The following is a 20,471-nucleotide window of genomic DNA, read 5'->3' on the forward strand; positions in this document are numbered from 1 at the left end:
CTCTGGGAAAGATTTGTAATGGGGGTTGGAAAACCACCACCCGCCCTCTGGGCCTCACCAGGTAATACTTGGAGGCCAGGGACGAACTCTTCCCGCAGGTCACTCTACCTCTTCCTAATTTTCTCCTGTATGCGCAGATTGTTAGATACAACATTCACTCTGTTCACATTTCTGTCCCACATTTGCCTTTTCTGGGATATGTTAGTATTTTGTACTTCTGCCACAATTGTGGCTCTACTTTAATAATTTAATCCAACATAACTGTACATTTTTCCACTGTAAAATGTGGGTTCCTACTCCCTGCAATAGTGATCAGAAAACAAATATACTAGTGTCCCTACAGTGATTTGAAAAATAATGAAAAAACGAAAAAGTGAAAAAACAGGTAGAATAGAAAAAAGAAAATAGCCTGGCTGTTCAGTGGCAAGGTTGTCCTCAGAATGGAGGTCAGTGGTGGAATGGCAAAGGATCATTAGTGTGTTTTGCAAGTGTTCCCAATCGTCCAATCTACATCAGGGGTGGGATGCTAACATCCATCCAATAGCCACAGCCATAGTACAATGCTAAACGAGTCCCACGATGGACTCTCGCCATCATCGGACCGCCGCTGGTACACTGCCAGCAGGACTGTGTTATCGAAATATGGTTGGCACAATGCCGCTGTCCCAACAGCAATGGAGTGCTACTCGCCAGCATTGGAGCCCAACACGTCGGCAGCAGGGTACAGCTAGCGCAACGGAGTACACTCCATCGACTCTGGCCACAGCTGAACCGCCACTGATCTAACTACGGCAGTCGGAACACCATCAGCTTAATGGAGTACTTGGGACTGCTGTCGCGGCGGACTGGTGGTAATACTGTAAATATCTAAATCAGGTTCTATGTCTTTTAACTTCAGCATGTCTCTATCAGGATCCATGGCAGTGATAGGGCTAATGAGATAGCAGCTGGCGTATTTGATTTTACAATGAAATTAATGTACGCTTCAGCCGTCTTGGATGGAGTACCTTGACATGGCATAGGCACTCTGGAAACGTAGTTCTGGCATAGGCACTCTGGAAACGTAGTCAGCAGGATTTTGATCCTTTCCTGGATGATGCACAATGGTATAATTGTACTTTTGCAATGGTAGTCCTCATCGTTCAATACGAGGAGGCATCTTCACCTTTGGATTGCTAAAGATAGTCATTAAAGCTTGCTGACCAGTTACCAGAGTAAAAGGCTTCCCTTACAGGAATAGATGGAAATGTTCACAAGCTCATACCACGGCTTGACCTTTTCAGGTTGTGAGTAAGCATGTTGTGTTTGGGACAAAGCTCTAAAGCATATGCAGTAACATGCCTTTGACCACTTGGTTGTCTAATATGAAGTGACAAGATAGTGCCTAACCCAACTGGGATAGCATCAGCAACAACCTTTATGAAGCTTCGAATTTAATATACCATTTTCAGCAGTGTTTTCAATGGCTTGTTTGAATGTCTTTCATATTCTAGTGACCACCGAAATGAAAAAATGTTCTTCATCAACTCTCGTGATGGAGCACGTCAGTGGGAAAGCCTTATATGTATCTTGAGCAGTAACTGCAATCCCAAAAAAAGAATGTACCATAGAAACATCTTGTGGGAGGATCAGCATTTGATAGTGCTTGTGCCTTCGCAGGATCGGGTAGCATAACTCCATCAGAAAAGATATGGCAAAATAATTTTAACTTTGCCTTGTGGAACTCACATTTGTTTCCATTAAGAGTTCCATTAAGAGATAAACCTGTATCAGTAAGTAAACAACATACTTGTGTGAGAGAAGAAGAAGCCTTTCATTATCGACAGTGGTGCAGCTACTTAAAGTCATAAAAGTGCAAAAGCATCCATCAATATAAAATTCATAAAAACTTTACAATGTCACAATTGTCCAGTAGCATAAACACCCTACAAATAATATGATAAAAATGAGTAAATATATAGATAAAATAAATAAATATAGCATTTATCATACACATTCAAACTATTAAAATCATAATTTCTATCCCCTGAGCATTTTCCTCAATCTGAGGGCTCCTGACAAAAACCTCACCACTTCATGACAAACTAGATGCTCAAGAGCATCTGCAGATATATCAGGGCAGATTTTAATAGCACAAACTGTTTCCCTTTTAGCAGTGGCACTATAAACCATTGTCGTAAGGTGCCAACATGACCACAGAAAAATATAAAATGTAAACTATCCAGTGGCAAGAAGTTGTCGCATGAACACGGGCCATGCTCCTCTACTCTGCAATAGCCAATAGGAAAGGCAAAAAGCCAGTGAACTAAGTTAAACCTTAAGGATATCCCAGTTTTTGTCAGCATATGTGCTCTCACTGACGGTTTTGTGCTTTGACTCGCCTCTCCCTCTGCCAATTTATGGTTGTAAAAAAGTTTCTTGAAGCCCTTTAGATCTTCCTTAACAATGGCCCTTGAGTTATCAAAAAGCTGTGGAGGGCCCAGGGTGTATAAGGTAGTCTTAACATAAGTGAGCCATGGAATACAATTTGTATTACTGGTGAAGTTCTAAATAAGGATTCACCCTTATCCTAAGCCACCTCACTACAAAGCCAGAGCCATCAGGTCCACAATGTAACCCATTCCAACTTCTTCATGTAACAAGTTTGAGGGAACTCCCTGGGGAACTGCTACCAGTCTACGCAGAAAGCTATTTTCCACTATCTGTAGTTCTGTAATGAAGCTCCCTTAAAAAATTTAGGGGGTCATTACGACTTCGGCGGTCTTTTTGCAAGACCGCCGAGGGATCGCCGTGCGGAAGACCGCCTGTGCAGGCGGTTTGCCACTCGGCGTATTATGACTGTTGGCTGCTCTCCGTCGTTATTTCGACGGAGAGCCGCCAACAGTCATACTTGCGGGCGGCGGGGAAGTGGAGGTTGCTCCACCTCCACCGCCACGCCAACAGAACACCGCCCAGCAAATCACGTCCTGTGATTCGCCGTGGCGGTGTTCTGTTGGCAGTGTGGTGTCGGCGGAGCTGCCCCCATGGCTCCCGTCCCCTCCCGGAGGATCGACGGACCAGGTAAGTCGATCGTCCGTTAGGGGAGGTGGGTGGGGGGGTGTTGTGTGTTGTGTGCGTGCATGGGGGTGTGTGTGTGTGTATGTAGAGGGGGTGTGTGAGTGCGTGAATGCTTGCGGGGGTGTTGTGTGTATGGGGATGTGTGCGTGTATGTTTGAATGTGGGTGTGCGTGTGTGTGTGGATGTAGGCATGTATGTCGGGGTGTGTGCGTGTGTGTGTTGGTGGTGCCTGCATGCGTGTCGGGTGTGTGTGTGTAATGTTATGTTGGGGGTCGGGGTGGGGAGGGGGGCCCTGCCACCTTTGGGGGGTGGCAGGGGTAGTGGGGAGTGTAGGTGAGGGAGTCGGGGTGGGAGTGGGGGGTGGGGGAGACCCCTATCAGTGCCAGGGAAGGAATTACCTGGCACTGATAGTGCTTACCGCCATGGATTTCATGGCGGTTCAAACCGCTGGAAATCCACAGCGCTAAGCCAGGTCCAAATACCGCTGGCGGTATACGGATGGCCGCAGGGCTGGAGACCCAGGTCTCCAGCCCGGCGGGCGGGACGGAGAACCGGCGGATGACCATGGCGGTAACCGCCATGGTCATAATACACCAAGGTAAGACCGCCAGCCTGTTGGCGGTCTTACTGCCGGTTCTCCGCCATCCGCCAGGGTTGTAATGACCCCCTTAGTGTATTCCTATCAATACTTAGATTTCTGAGCTTTCCCGAAAGTTTCAACCTGTTCACTCTGTCGAAAGATGATATGAGGTCCATAAATGGCAAAAAAGTTTACCCCTCTTGGCTAGTGTGTGCTTCCCGATAATCAGCTGTAGATGAATGCATTGGTCAACAGTCCCCCTACCTGCCCTGAACCCATTTTGGAGGTTAGATTATGTTCCAGCCACTCCTTTAATCTTGCTAAGAATTTTAGAGTCTATTTGTAGAGTCTATTAGCGAAATTGGCTGATAACATTGGGGCTCCACTCTTGAACTCTTTTTAGAAATTTGAACTATAGTTGAACCTGACCAAGATGGTATAAGGCCGGTAGAACCAATGACATTAAATAACCTGGTTAGCATGTTTGACCAAAATGAAGGGTCTGCTTTGTGTACATCTGCAGGGAGACCATCCGGGCCAGGAGCTTTAATACTGGGTTTGGGCGGAGTTCGTGGAGTTCCCAGAAGTGACCAAAAAAGTTGCCGTGCTACGCAGAGCTCTGCAAGTGGCAGAGTGCATTAGGTCACTGTTCATGCTGATTTTTAGCATCAGGTGTTTGTGTAGGGTTGAAAAAGTGGCACAAATGGCACCACACCCAAAAGGGAGCTGCTTCTTTTCTGCCACTCGAGTAGATTTTCCACTTGAGCTGCACCATCCTCAACGTGAACGGAAGGTTTCTCAATGCGAGCGATAGCCAGCATCCGCAACCACCCCTGTTGAGAAATCTTGCTGGAAAGTGGTCTGAGTAAGATTTTCCTTGCTCAGGCTCGCCATTTTAATGTTGGCAAGCGCGAACAAGGAAAAAAACTCTGCTAAGCTGAGTTTTTCCAAACTCCACACTCTAAGCGGAGCGCGGAGTGGAAAAAACACCACAAACTCCGCGAGCAGAGCAGAGTTCACCACCCACCCCTACTTTATACTTGAAATGGATACGATTGACTCATAAACCTCCTTTTCTTCACTTAATAAAGAAAAGTGTTCCCTAAGGGGTCCGTGAGAGGTATTAAAAACCCCGCTGTATTCCTATACATAGCCTGATAATGTCTGATCCACATGTCAGAAGAGATAGTGCTGTCCATGACTTCAGACCTGGCGCAATAAACACTGGCCTGTTCACTATCTCCCAAAACTTTGTGCTGTTGCATAAAACACATCTGCGCGAGGTCATTCCAAGCCTGACTCCCAAGTTCTTTTATCCATGCTTCTATTACAGATTTATAGGCCTTCCTGCACTTATTTATCCTGGACCTATCTTTTGGGTTTTGTTTTGGGGCCATCCTCAAATTTTTATGGGCTTCTGAGCAATTTTTGTCAAACCATTTCTCCCCCTCCAAATTACTGCTTCGCATTGTAATTGAGAGGATTTTCCTGACCTGCAAAGCCTATTGAAAGTGTTCACTACGTCAACTTCTCGAGTGCCCTCATCTAAATAAGCATTGATATCTTGTTCCTTTGTCACTAGAAGATTTTCCATGAAGGATTCCGGGACCACCTTACTCCACTTAAGTGTTTGTGCCTGGCCCCTAGGGATGATTTTGGAATTCCTTGGGCCAGAGCCAGAAACAATCCCCACCTCAAGCCCCTGTTCCATTTCCAAAAAGAGGGGATTATGGTCACTAAAGTGAATCCACTCAATCTTCATCTTCAAAACCTAGTGGGCCACCGGAGCTGAGGCAAAAATAAACTCAATAACTGACTCATTATAACTCCCCGTAAATGAAGGGACCCGTGGGCTTCACCCTCAGTCACCTGGTCTATAAGGTGCAAATGCTAGCAGCTTAAAGGTCTTCCGGTGCCTCCCCTTGTGCTGAGTGTTCAAAGTGGGTTGCAGGTGTCCCGTTCATAACTTAATTAATCATTGTTTAAACAGGATTGAGGGCACAAATGAACATTAAAGTCACCCATGACAATCACAAAATAAATGGCTCTTTGACACACATCATATTCTTCCCAAAAACATTTTAAACAAGATAAATGTTCTGTGGTTTCCCCCCTCACAAAAGAGTTATAGAAGTTTACAATCAACAGGGTTTGATCCGATTAAAAAACAAGCTGTACAGCCAGAAGAAAACTCAATCCTGATGCTACTTGGGAGGGACTACAAGGGACTTTCAAAGAATCTAAATTCAGTGACCCCCTTTCACTCTGCCTGAGTTTGAGGGTACCACTGGACTGGAAAAGGAGGATAACCAGTCCGGATGCTAGGAATTGTCAACCACCCAAGTTACTTGCATCGCTAGTATATGCTGCCCTGTAACTATCTTCAATCACCTCTCATCTTAATTTTTACTGTTCAGCCACATGTGAGAGCTTTATCGTGCTCCTTCTGTGTAGCTCCAAAAAATAAAATGTCATCACTATAATTAAACGCATTTACAACAGGCTGTTTGATACGTCAAATGATGTCTTCGAAAAGTTCTGCAGCCGATGACATACCAAAACTAAGGGCCTGATTTAGAGTTTGACGGATGGGGTTACTCCATCACAAACGTGACGGACATCCCACCCACTGTATTACAATGCCATCATCTCCTATAGGCATCGTAATACAGCGGATGGGCTATCTGTCACGTTTGTGATGGAGTAACCCATCCGCCAAACTCTAAATCAGGCCGTAAGTCTTTTGTATAAAAACAGACCAACATGTGTAGAAAAGGTTGTAATATACCTGCAATTTCTTTTTAGTTTCAACTGAGGATAACCTTTATTTAAATCAAGCAGAGAGAAGACCTTTGCACCATCCAATTGCATTATCATATAGGCAATGTGTGGACCTCAATGTCGTTCTCATTCAATGCATGTCAACGCATATGCGTACAGCTCCTTCACTGTCCTTTTTGGACGCTACCACTATGAGAGAGACCCATGGTGTTAGACTAGTAGAACCCTTAATAATGTCCTGTTTGAGTAACGATTCAATTTCACTTTCAACAGCTTCTTGTAAATGAAAAGCACTTTGCCTATGTCTCTGAGCAATAGGATGGACATCCTCATAAATATACAGCTTTACTTTCATTGTCATAAGCTTTCCTAAACCAGGAAAGAACAAAGAGTGTTGGCTTACATGGACAGGTACTAGCACCTTCATTTTCTTGTGTTTCACTGTTACAAAAAATGAACCTTGACTTTTTATGGACGTCGATATAGCCCATGTATGCATGTTGGTTTTTGATGGCGTAAGCCACGTTAATGGAGATAATTCATTGTATTTCTCTTCGGGCATGTTTATCGATGCACCAATGTCGATAATGAAAGGCATTGAACAACCATTTATTTACAATGTAGTCTTTGGACAGGTTTTGTATGATATTGGTATTTTGCCATGTTGACTCTTTTTTGACTGACATTTTTCTTCATAAGCAGCCAATCCAACATGCACATGTTTCTCTGAGGTAAACATTGAGATCTTCCTCATTTTTACTTGATATTGAGGTGGAAGAACTGTTTAATTATGATTTAGATGATGATCGACTTCGTTCAGTGCAAATTCGCCTCAACTGATGTTGTTGCTTGGCTTTGTGGACGTGTGTCGAGCATTGCTTCTGGAATGTTCTGGTGGCCCTTTTGTCTTCTTGCCATGACACACTTACTTTCCTCTTCACTTTAAAAAGCGTCACAAAATGGTTCTCTTTCCCACAACTGTTATGTATCTGTCCAATGGCAGGACATTTGCCTTTGTGGGGAAACAAAAATCCACATCTAAAACATAACTTCTTTTTATGTGTAGACAGCACTTTATGTCCTTCATTCTTTTGCGTTGGCTTACTTTTCACACTCATGACTGCTCCAATCTGGGCACCCCCGACCTCATGTCAACAGCTTGTCGTACAGCAAGCTCTTCAACTGTGCAGCAATTGACACTTGCTCCAGACTAAGGGGCAGATTTATGAAAAGCACCACTTTTCTTGCACCCCTCAGCACCCCTTAACGCTACCATGTGAGTGCCATATTTAATATACGGCGCACCATGGCGGTAGTAAGGGAACTAGCGTCAGTATTGTTTTGCGCTAGTTTGGCGCTTTGCAGGATAAAGGGTCAAAATTTCTGACGCTAAAGCTGCAAAGCACCCAGAGGACCATTGTAACCAATGGGGGCCTCCTTTTAACCCCTGCTCTGAGCAGGTGTTAAAAGTGCCGAAAAAAATGTTGTAAAGAAATCTCTTACATTTCTTTGCACCATTTTTTTCAGCCCCCCCAAACTAGCGAATGGCCCCTTTGCATACATTATGCCTGCACCAAAGGGTTCCAAAGTGGCGCAAAGCATGCATTGTGCCACTTTGTAAATTTGGCGGTGCGATTTTGGCCTTGTTGGGCCACATTAGTGTAAAGAAATTATGCTAATGTGGTGCAAGGAGGTGCTAGGGGCTCTTAAATCTGCCTCTAAGAGTTTCTCTCAGCATCCATATCCTGAACGAATCTGACAAGCATCCATCAATAACTATAAGACTCATAGGCCCTCATTACAACCCTGGCGGTAAATGCCGCTGACCGCCGTGCTGACAGCTGCCAACATACCGTGACAGCGGTGGTATACCGTTACGGGTTTTATGACCCACACAGAGAAATCCGCCACTATACAGACACCCACACCAGTCCTCTAGACCAAAGGTCAGTGATAAACTGGCGGTACCAAAACCCACACCGTCACGCCAACAGAAATACACCCACAGCATCAGGACCCACGAATCACTGCGGCGGTCATTCAACCGCCGTAAACCATTGGCGGTACACACGACCGTGCTCAAAATACACACACACTTACAAAACACCACCACATTGGACAATTCAATCTATACACACCTGACACACATACACACATCACACCCACACACCCAATCCAATATAAAACACCCACCCACATTACCCACAACCCTTTACGACGAAAAAAATATATTGCCAACTGAGAGAGAGACAAGCCAGGAGCACCCACTGAATCTGAGCCACTTAACACCATCACCCATACACCGTCCACGCACGTCATAGCACACACCATAACACATCACCCCACACACCCTCACACATACCACTCACACTACACCCATGGCACCACAAAGACACCCCAGGTTCCCAGAGGAGGAGCTAAGGGTCATGGTGGAGGAAATCATCCGGGTAGAGCTACTGCTATTCAGATCACAGGTGCAGCAGACCTCCATTGCAAGGAAGATGGAGCTATGGCGCAGGATCGTGGACAGGGTCAACGCCGTGGGATAGCACCCCAGAACAAGGAATTACATCAGGAAGAGGTGGAACAACCTACGGGGGAAGGCAAATTCCGTGGTAGCAAGACACCAGGTAGCCGTACAGAGGACTGGCGGAGGACCCCCACCTCCTCCCCCACAAATAACAACATGGGAGGAGCAAGTCTTGGTGATCATGCATCCTTAGGGCCTCGCAGGAGTAGCAGGAGGACTGGACTCTGGTAAGTCAAATCTTTACTACTATATCCCCACCATACCTGCATGCCATCACAAACTCCTACCCCTACCCTCACCCCCATCACTCCACCACCTCACATATACCCTACTATCACAACCCACCCCTCCCAATACCAAGCCCTGCATGCAACAACAATGCATGGACACCCATCACAGACCTGCATGGACACCCATCACCACAGCATGCACACTAGTGACAATCACCTAGCCAAACCAATAACATCTCACACAACCCAAACATGCCTTGCTAATAACAACCATAGAGGGAAACATATCCATGCACAAGATGGCACACACGGATACAATAACACTGCATTTACATCCCCACAGGACCCCCACTCACCGTCACCGGAGAGGAGGTGCCACCAACATCCAGTCCTACCACAGAAGAGGCCCACAGTGATGACAGCAGCTCTGCATCCCTGGATCACGATGACCAACCTGTCCCATCAGGCACCTCTGGACAGTCAGTTACCCTGCCACAGTCCCAACCCTCCACAGAGCCTTCCCCCTCAGGAATAACACCAGCACAGCACCCACCCAGCGGGCCCATACCTCTGTGCTCAGGACACGTCAATCAGCAATGTGTCCACCACTACACGGACCCCAGGCAACCCCACAAGCCCAAGACAATCAGAGACATGGGGTCAGTGGCAGTGGGCACACAGTTCAGGGGACAGAGGCACAGGACAACAGGGAAGTTGGGAGGACTGCTGTGCTACTGGGGAAGGACAGGCCCAGGAAACCCACTCTCCACGAGGCACTTGCAGGGATCCTGGGAGCATACCACCATTCCCAGGAGACCATGGGCCAGATACTGTACAAGCTGCAGGAGTCCCAGCGGCTCCATGAGGGACAGTACCTGGGGATCAGGGAGGACCTCAAAGACATCCACACCCCCCTGTTCACCATTGCAGGGGTGCCGCCAGACATGGCCAACACCACGAGGGAGGCAGTGGCACACCAATGGGCCCCTGACACTAGCCAAACCAATGAACAGCCGTCCACCTCTGCCGGCGTGAGTGGACAGGAGGCCCCACCACAGGACTAACAGGCCACCACCACCCCATCCCCTACAGAAGGAGAACCACCATGCAAAAGGTCCCTGCAATCCAGACAGAAGCCAGAGACTATTGCCAAGACCCCCGCCAGGAAATTAGACTCTCCTGATTGCCACCCTTGTGTCCCACTCTGTCACCCTGTCCACCTTGAACTGCCATTGCTCCACTTCCAATGCCCCTTTGGACAATGCACCTGTGATACAAATAGACTGGACTCTACCCTGGACTTGCCTCTATCAGCAACCCAGGCCATTGCAATACCCCCTCCACTTATTAGCACATAAATAAACACCCTTGGAACAAATACAAGTATGGAGTCTGTCAAATGATTGAAATATGTATTAGTTTAATAAGCTGTAAACATTGCAATTCAAATGTACAGTTATATATACATAGGTATGACCTGTAGTGGGCAGTAGTAAACACACCAGGAGCTAGAGTGGGGCACAGAGATCTGAAAACAGAGATGCCAAAGAGTACGGTAAGTGGCCATAGACATAGGGAAATCAGGCTGCCATGTTCAATGTCTAACACAAAACTGCAATGGAAAGTGAAGTTACAGTGTCATACCTGTGTGTCACTGGAAGTACTGTTGAATGAGTGAACTTCTGTTGTCCACATCTTCTTCCTCTGCCTCCTCTTCCTCACTGTCCACAGGCTCCACCGCTGCCACAAGACCATCTTCAGGCTCATCTTCCTGCAGAAAAGGCACCTGGCTCCTCAAGGCCAGGTTGTGCAACATGCAACATGCAAAGATAATCTGACACACCTTCTTGGGTGAGTAGTACAGGGATCCACCTGTCAGATGGAGGCACCGGAATCTGGCCTTCAGGAGGCCGAAGATTCTTTCAATTATCCTCCTTGTTCACCCATGTTCACCCATGTGCCTCATTGTAACGTTCCGCTGCCCTTGTCCTGGCATTCCTCACTGGGGTCAGTAGCCATGAGAGGTTGGGGTAACCAGAGTCACCTGCAAATATCGAGGGATACTTTTTAGACACACACACTCACCCTTAGGGACAACCCCACACCCAGATACCTACATCAACTGGGTGGGGACCATTGGCTTACCTATTAGCCACTCCCGGTGCCTCTGGAGTTGAGACATCACATATGGAATGCTGCTATTCCTCAAGATAAAGGCATCATGCACAGAGCCAGGATACTTGGCATTCACATGGGAGATGTACTGGTCCGCCAAACACACCATCTGCACATTCAGAGAGAAAAAGCTTTTTCTATTTCTGAACACTTGTTCATTTCTCCGGTGGGAGACAAATGCTATATGTGTACCATCAGTGGCTCCAATGATGTTGGGGATATGTGACAGGGCATAAAAGTCAGCCTTCACAGTGGCCAAATCCTCCACCTGGGGGAATACGATGTAGCTGCGCATGTGTTTCAGCAGGGCAGACAACACTTTGGTCAACACATTGGAGAACATTGGCTGAGTCATCCCTGATGCCATGGCCACTGTTGCTTGGGATGAACCACTTGCCAGGAAATGGAGCACTGACAGGACCTGCACAAGAGGGGGGATACCTGTGGGCTGGCGGATAGCTGAAATAAGGTCTGGCTCCAATTGGGCACACAGTTCTTGGATTGTGGCCCTATCAAGTCTATAGGTCAGGATAATGTGTCTGTCCTCCATTGTCGCCAGATCCACCAGGGGTCTGTACACGGGGGGATGGCTCCATCTCATATTCATCCTCACCGGTTGAACTCTAGGGTGGAAAACGGTGAGCAGAGGGTCATATTCATACATATGTGAAAGTAAAAATGCATTTCTTCCTTTACAGAAACAGTACGTGAATTCGAGAGTCAGTTGATGTGCCAATGTCTGCTGTGACGCAGTAAGGTGCCATGGCCTGTGCCCACCTGAAATGGCGGCTGCCTGACCTGTGAGGAGGGACAAGTGGAAATGAGGTAATTCCGCTGGCGTTGTGCGCCGTTGCGGTCGGCAGTCGATGACCACCGCACAACTTCGCATTGGTTATCATTGGGCCGTATAGGTTCCAGGAGCCAATGGCGATGTACGCTGGCGGTGACAGTACGCACTGCCGCGGACGTGACTGCCATTTTCTATCTGCTCACTCACTTGCTACCTGACCTTCAACAGGAGAGGACCTACACTGCAAGTGCTGCTGTGACCTGTGTCTGGAAGCGACAATGGCTCTGGTGTCTTGTGAAAGGGCCCCCGCCCTCACTTCGGAGGAGTTGGAGAGACTAGTGGATGGGGTCCTACCCCAGTACACTTTACTCTATGGTCCTCCAGACAAACAGGTGAGTACACTGTGAGCATGATGCGTGAGCCATGAATTTATGGAGAGCTGTGTGTGTAAGCCTCGTGTGGGGGGGGCTGAGGAGCCCTGGGCAGAGCGCTGCATGTATGGTGGTCAATGTCTGTGCGTAAGGGGATGGGAGGGATATGGTGGGCCATGAGTATGACAGTCCGGACGGTATGATTAATCCCATTTCTGCAGTTTTTTTCCTGCAGGTCGGTGCCCATCAGAAAAAGGGTATTTGGCGTGCCATCACCAAAGAGGTGCGGACCCTGGGGGTCTTTGACAGGCGGAGCACCCACTGTCGCAAACTGTGGGAGGACCTGCACCTCTGGGCAAGGAAGACGGCGGAGGCCTAGATGGGGCTGGCCTCCCAACGAGGAAGGGGTGCCCGTCGTACCCTGACCCCCCTGATGTTCCGCATCCTGGCGGTGGCTTACCCGGAGTTGGATGGGCGCTTGAAGGCATCACAGCAGCCACAAGGGAGTGAGTACAGATTTAGAATCTTGACTTTGTGCGCGTTAAGGTTGTACCTGGGTGGGGGATGTGGGCTGTGAGTGCCCCTAGGCCTGGGCGAACATGGCAGGGTAGGCCCCTTGTTGGTCAGGCTCTGAAGCACTCCAACCCCAATAGTGTTAGTGGGCATCTACTACTGGACAGAGTCCTGTTGGCTTCAGGTGTGCAGCTAATGGCGTTAGGCATTCTACCCCATGGGCTGGTGACTAGCTTTGCAACTGGTAGCCCATGGCCTAGTGCATAGGGCTGATCCCTGTGTGTTGTTTACGCCAACGGTAGTGTTGTTGCTGGCATTGACCAACTGTATCCTCTGTCTCTCCCCCCCTTTTTGTTTTGTCACCCTATCTTGTGTGCATTAGCATCATCTGGCTGAGGAGCGGAGGCACCGGCGACGGAGGGAGCTGCATCCCACATGGGCCTGGAGGCCAAATCCACCAATGATGAGGGCACCATTGGGACGGAGGGCGAGGGGGGGACACTACAGACAGCGACTCCTCCTCCGATGGAAGCTCCCTGGCGGTGGCGGACACCTTTGTGCCCACCCCAACAACAGGTACAGCTCCCACCCCCGTACCAGCACCGCCCTCCCAGCAGCCCCTCAGCGTGTTTCCCTTGCCCGCTCACCCAGGAGGGTCGGCATCTCCTTCTCCCCAGGCACCTCCGGCCCTGCCCCAGTCAGCCCTGCTGCCCTCAGTGAGGAGGCTATTGACCTCCTGAGATCACTCACTGTTGGGTAGTCAACCATACTGAATGCCAACCAGGGTGACGAAAGGCATTTGCAACAAACAAATGCATAACTGGAGGGCATTCATTCTGGCGTGGTGGCCCAACAGAGAGCATTTCAGGTTGTGGCCTCCGCACTGATGGCAGCCATTGTCCCTGTCTCCAGCCTCCCCCCACCAACTTCCTCTACCCAGTCCCAATCCTCTCAACCCCAACCTATCCCAAGCACACCTTCAGACCAACATTCACCCAAATCAACACACAGAAGTGGCTCAGGCAAACAGAAGCTCCACATTTCATCTCACAGGCACTCACACAGGCACTATCCCCATGCAGACACACCAACAATCACCGCCTCCACTGTGTCCCCCTCCTCTTCCTCGTCCACCTCTCTCCCAGTAGCATCTCCACTCACACCTGCATACACTACATCCTCATCCACTACCTCCATCATCAGCACGCCTATCACTACACACCCCTCACTGGCAGTCACCACCCCCACATCCATGCACACGTCCCTTGTGTCCTCTCCCACTGTGTCTGTGACCCCTCCTCCCAAAGTACAGAAAGACAAGCACACACCCACCCAACAGCCATCCACCTCGCAACAGCATCCAGCTCAAGCACCTGAACGCAAACACAGCAGACTGACACCTCCTACAAGTACTCCCTCTTCCTCCACTCCCAAACCTTCACCCTTTTCCTGCCCTAATGTCCCTAAGAAGCTTTTCCTAGCCAACATTGACCTCTTCCCTACCCCTACCCCCATCCTTCACCTCTGGCCAGGGTGGCCAAACCCAGCCCGGCACCTCAAACACCAAGTCCACGTCCGCTGTGGTTTCTGCAGCTGTCAGAGGCTCTAAGGAGGCACCTGTCAGCCCAGCCAGTGTGCTACCAACACCTGCCAAGGCCAAGAAGGTTCCGCCGCCTGGCATGGGCAAGAAGGGGACAGCATCCAGCAAGTAGAAGGAGCCACAACCACCAACCAAGGCCACTACAAAGACTCCAGCTGGCAGACCCAAGGAGGCACCACCATCTGCTAAGGGCAGGAAGGGGCACTGAACACCAGCCAGTGCACTTCAGCCGTCCGAGGCTGCAGGTGAAGGCCTGGTGGCTACCAGCACAACCGCCAGCACCGCCACCTGCACCGCCACCTGCACCACCACAAGCACTGCCGCTAGCACCGTCACCTGCACCGCCACCTGCACCGCCACCTGCACCGCCGCAAGTAGCACCTCTGCCAGCAGCAGCAGCCCCAGCCTGCAGCCATCAAAGGCTGCAGGGGAAGGGCTGGAGCCTCCCCCCACCACTGCCAGCACCCCCACAGCAGCAGCACTACCACCACTGTGCAGCCGTAGCTGCTGGCGGATGGACTGTAGTCCTGCTTCCATGGAGTGTTATGCATCCTGCCCACTGCAAATCTCGTGGGTCTGACACCCAGGTGAGGGACTGTGACCTGGCACTCCCCAAGTGCTGCATCACTGGGCACACAGCCCCCTCCAGAACCAGTGGAAGAAGACATCCACTCACCCTATCCTTGGCAGGATGAAGCACACTGGGCACAAAGCCCCCTCCAGAACCAGTGGAAGAAGGCATCCACTCATCCTATCCTTGGCAGGATGAAGCACACTGGGCACAAAGCCCCCTCCAGAACCAGTGGAAGAAGGCATCCACTCACCCTATCCTTGGCGGGATGAAGCACACTGGGCACACAGCCCCCTCCAGAACCAGTGGAAGAAGGCATCCACTTGAGAAGACTGTGACCTTGCACTCCCCAGTATCAAGCAGTGGGCAAACCACCCCCTTGAGAGACTGTGCACTCCCCAGGAGTAAGCAGTGGGCAAACCACCCACTAGAGAGACCGTGGCTGTGCACTCCCTAGGAGCAAGCAGTTGGCAAACCACCCACTAGAGAGACTGTGGCCTTGCATTCCACAGGAGCAAGCAGTGGGCAAACCACCCACTAGAGATACTGTGGATTTGCACTCCCCAGGACCAAGCAGTCGGTACTGAGCCCCCTCCAGGAGCAGTGGCGTTGTACCATCTTCCGGCTGAGGTGCCCCCCCTTCCCTGTCCCCCTGAGGTGCCTATGTTTTTTCAACCTGATGCCCCTGCAGTGTTCTCTCCGTATTGAGGCAGGAGTCAAGTTTGAGCTTGGCCTATGTGTTTTGGCCCAGTAGGCCACTGACAATTTTTGTGTGGACATTGTTCCTCCTTTTGTATATATTGTATATATTGAACATACTGTTTATTTCTTTATGAACGTATTTCTCAAAATTTCTAATATTACACTCATTTGACTCCATTCCTTTTGTCCTTGCGTTATTCCTGAGGGTTACAGGGTGTATATGTAATGTTGTTGCATGTGTTTGTGTGTATGGTGCTGGGGGTAAGGGGGGGTGGGGGTGTTGCATGTGTGTGTCACTCTCTTTTTCCTCCCTCCTCCCTTGTGTGCTAGGTGCAGTACTCACCGTGGTCGTCGTCGCCGGCATTGCTCCTGGTAGATGAGCAGATATACCAGCATGGGGAAGACCTGCAGCTCGGGCTCCGTGGCGTCCTGGTTCTTCCTTGAGTGTCAAGAGGTGAGTGGTTTCCCGTCAGAGTACTGTTTCTGCAGTGCTTTTGATAGCGTTGGATCGGCCCTGGAAAAGCTGGCAGATGGGCGGGTTGTTATGGAGTGGGCAGTACATTGTCTGCCGCCTGGCTGTTGGAGGTTACCGCCGAGGTGTTTGTTGCTACCGCTGTGGCTGTCGGAGTGTTAAAGTGGCTGTATGTATTGGTGGTTTCTGCCATGGTCATGATTCCATTGTTTTTACCGCCTGCCTGTTGGTGGTGTTACCGCTGCTTTAACACCGACCGCCAGGGTTATAATGAGGGCCATAGTTCATTCATCATTAAATTCATTGAATTTACAGTGCTTAATAAGTGCATCGAGTCTCTCCACAATTAATTAATGGTTTTACCAACTTTTTGGCATGTTAGACAGAAAATATATCTTTCATAATCAACATTTGGTACTAGATTGAATTTGAGATTCAACACTGTTTTAATCTGATGGTATGTGACTTCTCCGCCAGTTCTCAGCATTTTCTTTATGACTTCTTTTGCACCATCACGATCAAGAGTTTTGAGATATTTGATAATCTTCCTGTTATCGGTCACTCCAAGTCCATCACTAAAATCTTCAAATATCTCTATGCAAGCAGTCCATCTATCGCCAATATTTAGCTTTTTGGCTGTTTCGAAAGGTGGTGGCGGTTGTTTCAGGAAGGTAGCAGCAGGGTAGACCAGTGTGGAAATTGCTGATGTTGAGAATAGCAGGCTCTCTAACGCTGTTGGTAGTCATGTTTATGCAAACCTCCTCTAAGGTCCTTTGACGTGCTGGCCTCAGGATCGCCCTTAACATTACTTCGAACTGTGGCTTCTTTCTTAGCTCCCATCTGAAAAAATGTGCTATTCTTAAAGTCGCTTTTGGCTCTTTATTCTTTGTAGGCCTATAAAGTTGTTCTGAGACCCACACTGCAACTTTGTGAGAAAACCGCTTTGGGTATGGACAGCTCTGTAAGCACAACCTTCAGCGCTTCTCCTTCAACCACTTCACCGAGTGCTGTGGTACAATAACTCTCTTTAGTGGATTTGGTGAGTCATTTATTTCTTCTTTTCTAAACATCAGTTTCCACTTCTTGACACCTGGTTGATCTCTGCCTTGCAGCACTTCTGTTCGCAGCATTATTTAGCAAATTATGATTATCTTTGACTGCACTTTGTAAACCAGGTTGTATCCGCCTTCAGTGTTAATGCTCTGCATGATGTACAATTTTATCTTGCATGGCAGCGGGGTACTTTTATGTACGGCCTGACCGGCAGGTTCTCAGCCAACAAGGTGTAGATTCTTTGCAATGCTTGCATCGTCTTAAACTGCTTCACAGCGGCTGAAGATGCACTTTGACTCTGTACTTTGACAGCGACACACGAGGCATGCACAAGAAGTTTGCTTGGACCACAGCAAACTCTCTAGGAGAGCACGATCATTCTTCAGGTTACTTACTCCATATCTCTTTTCAGTTGTAGCATCCTCCACAGCCTAGGTACCCGCCAATGACTATGCCACACACAGAGCTGAATATTGTAAATCTTTATTCTTCTGTGTGTAACTGCGAACTCAACATTCTAAACCAAGCTTTTATTGTATTCTGCTTTACCCACTATGTCACCCTTCTACAGAGTCCATTCAGAGCCAAAAGGGTTCTATCATAGAACATGCAAAGCACTACAGATGCATTTCGATCTAAAATGTAACATGAAAGGAAAGATTTGCATTTCATGTTATCACCTGTAATTTTGTGTAGTTGAGGCATAAAAGTACACACATTTCACACACCTTTAACTATAGAAATGTCACCTAAACCATAAGATGCCAATATAGGACCATATTACATCTAAACCATAAGATGCCAAAATAGGACCATATTACACAAGTATTTTTGTTATATGAAATGATTTATTAATTAATTCTATTACTTTTTAGAAAGATTTAGAACATTTAAGTGTCATCCATCTACTATTCTTTGTTTGCCTGAGACTGCAGATATGTCCTCAGTGTTTTGAGAAATGTGTGTTTTTGTTGGGGGTAAGGTGTTAATATTTAGAATTTTTTTTCGGCAGCACTGGGTATTATTATAAGTCAATTTTTAAATATAAAGCACATCACAAGGAAATTTAAAACATGCATTCTAAAATGTTTTTTCTTTTGTAGTTCATTGACGCCACAGAGTAGGTTGAACATGACATATAAAAGGAAAAAAATAAACTGCAATGTCGGACCATGTAATATTTTGCTGACAGGGTTCTGAGTTACAGTGTTTATTTGCGCACACTGGGGAGCATTCTTTGGTAGATGCTTACATCAGGGATGGGCGTGCAAAGAGTTAGCTTGTCAGAGGTGCTGATTAATGGTCTAAGAGAAGCACTGTCGTTGGGAAAGTGTTTTTTTCAAAATGATGTTTAACTTTGTTAACTTTTTATTCCTTTAGGGAAGCTAAATATCCTCAAAATGAATTCTGTGAAGTTCATTACTGGAAATAATTCACCCTTTGCCTACTTTTATGTGATATACGAGCTTTGAAACCACTGGCAAACATTCACTAAGAAGACTTCCAATGTAATACATATTTTACACAGTGGAGGGTGCCACTGTGTGGGAAAAGTGTTTTATTTTACTAATAACTTTGGTGCCATTTGACAAGTTCTCACGAAACTTTCCAAAACAAAAGTTCATCCACATTGGCTCCTTCGTGAAAAGCGGCACCAAGAAAATGGTGGGTGGGAGGGTTTCCTAAAATGCAATTTTTCATGCTAATTCACATAGGAAACACTGCTCTCTGATACAGAACAAACAGCTCCACTTAATTACACTACATTTAGCAAACAGTTAGAACTTTACTCAGAAAGCATGCTGTTTGTCATTTGGTGTAAATCCATTTAGTGGTTTTTGAGAACTTAGCACTTAAAGAAGGGCTTTGTATTAAGGGTTAACTTCACAAAAAGTTAGGTGTATCTGGTCTATTGGTTCAATGGAAATCCTGCAGTACCACGCAATTTATAAATTAGCCACTTGCGATTGGTCAAGGGGGCTTTTCTCCTGCCAAACATTGTGGTGCCGCAGATCTGAAATGTACTGATTCTCTGGCCGCAACTTGAACAAAATGTTGCATCCGCCATTATAAAATTCAGAGACTTGGTCCATGAATAAGATTTGAAAAGGGCATGTAGGGGTGCAGGGTGAGCACATTCTGACCACAAGGCCCAAGTGGTGGGGTTCCACTGAGACTCCTGTTATAATAATCATATATTTTCTCTTCTAGGCACCCTCCTTCTCAATTATGTACGAGGGTTATTTAGGAATAAGTGTCAAATATAAATGCATATTAATTCATGTTGTTATTGATAGCAACATCATAATTAAATCTGCTTGAAAACTTTCATATTTTTCTGTAAGGATCAGATTTTCTTTTCAAGTGAATACGCTTTCATAGAATCTGACAACTTCACTTCTCATTAAGCAATAGACAAGATTTTGTTGTGTAGCCATTTTAGTTATAGCTTCATACACATTATTTTAGCAAACTAGGCCTGCCGTGGTGCACTTCAACCTAGACTTATTTTATTCAGCTTTGTTTTATTATTTTAACAATAGCCACATCTGCGGTCTTGTTTTATTTTCCCTATCTAGCTGTTCTTTGCTTAGGCCAGCACTGCATTCTTAAACAAGACATTTCTTTCACTCTGTACTTTTCTCAAGGCTGCAGTAAGATAACTTGCCGGCAAACGTGGTATGCTCTGTCTCTAATGTTCACAGAAACATACACACTGTTAAATGGGAATCCTTTCTTGGAATACCAGCTGTTTTATTATAAAAACACTAATTTGACCCAAGTACATTAGAGGGAGATTCCAGCCAGATTACACGACTGTATGCTGATTGCTGAATGCTTCTCTGCAGCTGCTTATGTAGACTACAGGCCTCTTGCTCAGGTATAAGGGATGTTGTCTTCCCAGGGGAACCTGAAGGGCAGAACTAGAGCTTAACATGCTCTAACATGGCCTAGGTAGAAGCTATTTTAATGATTCTAGTGACAATATGGTAGCGTGTCACCTGTGGTGGGTTCAGACTCAGTCCCCCACTGTGGAAGTGATTCG

This window comes from Pleurodeles waltl, chromosome 4_2 (assembly GCF_031143425.1).
Source record: "Pleurodeles waltl isolate 20211129_DDA chromosome 4_2, aPleWal1.hap1.20221129, whole genome shotgun sequence".
Lineage (NCBI taxonomy): Eukaryota > Metazoa > Chordata > Amphibia > Caudata > Salamandridae > Pleurodeles > Pleurodeles waltl.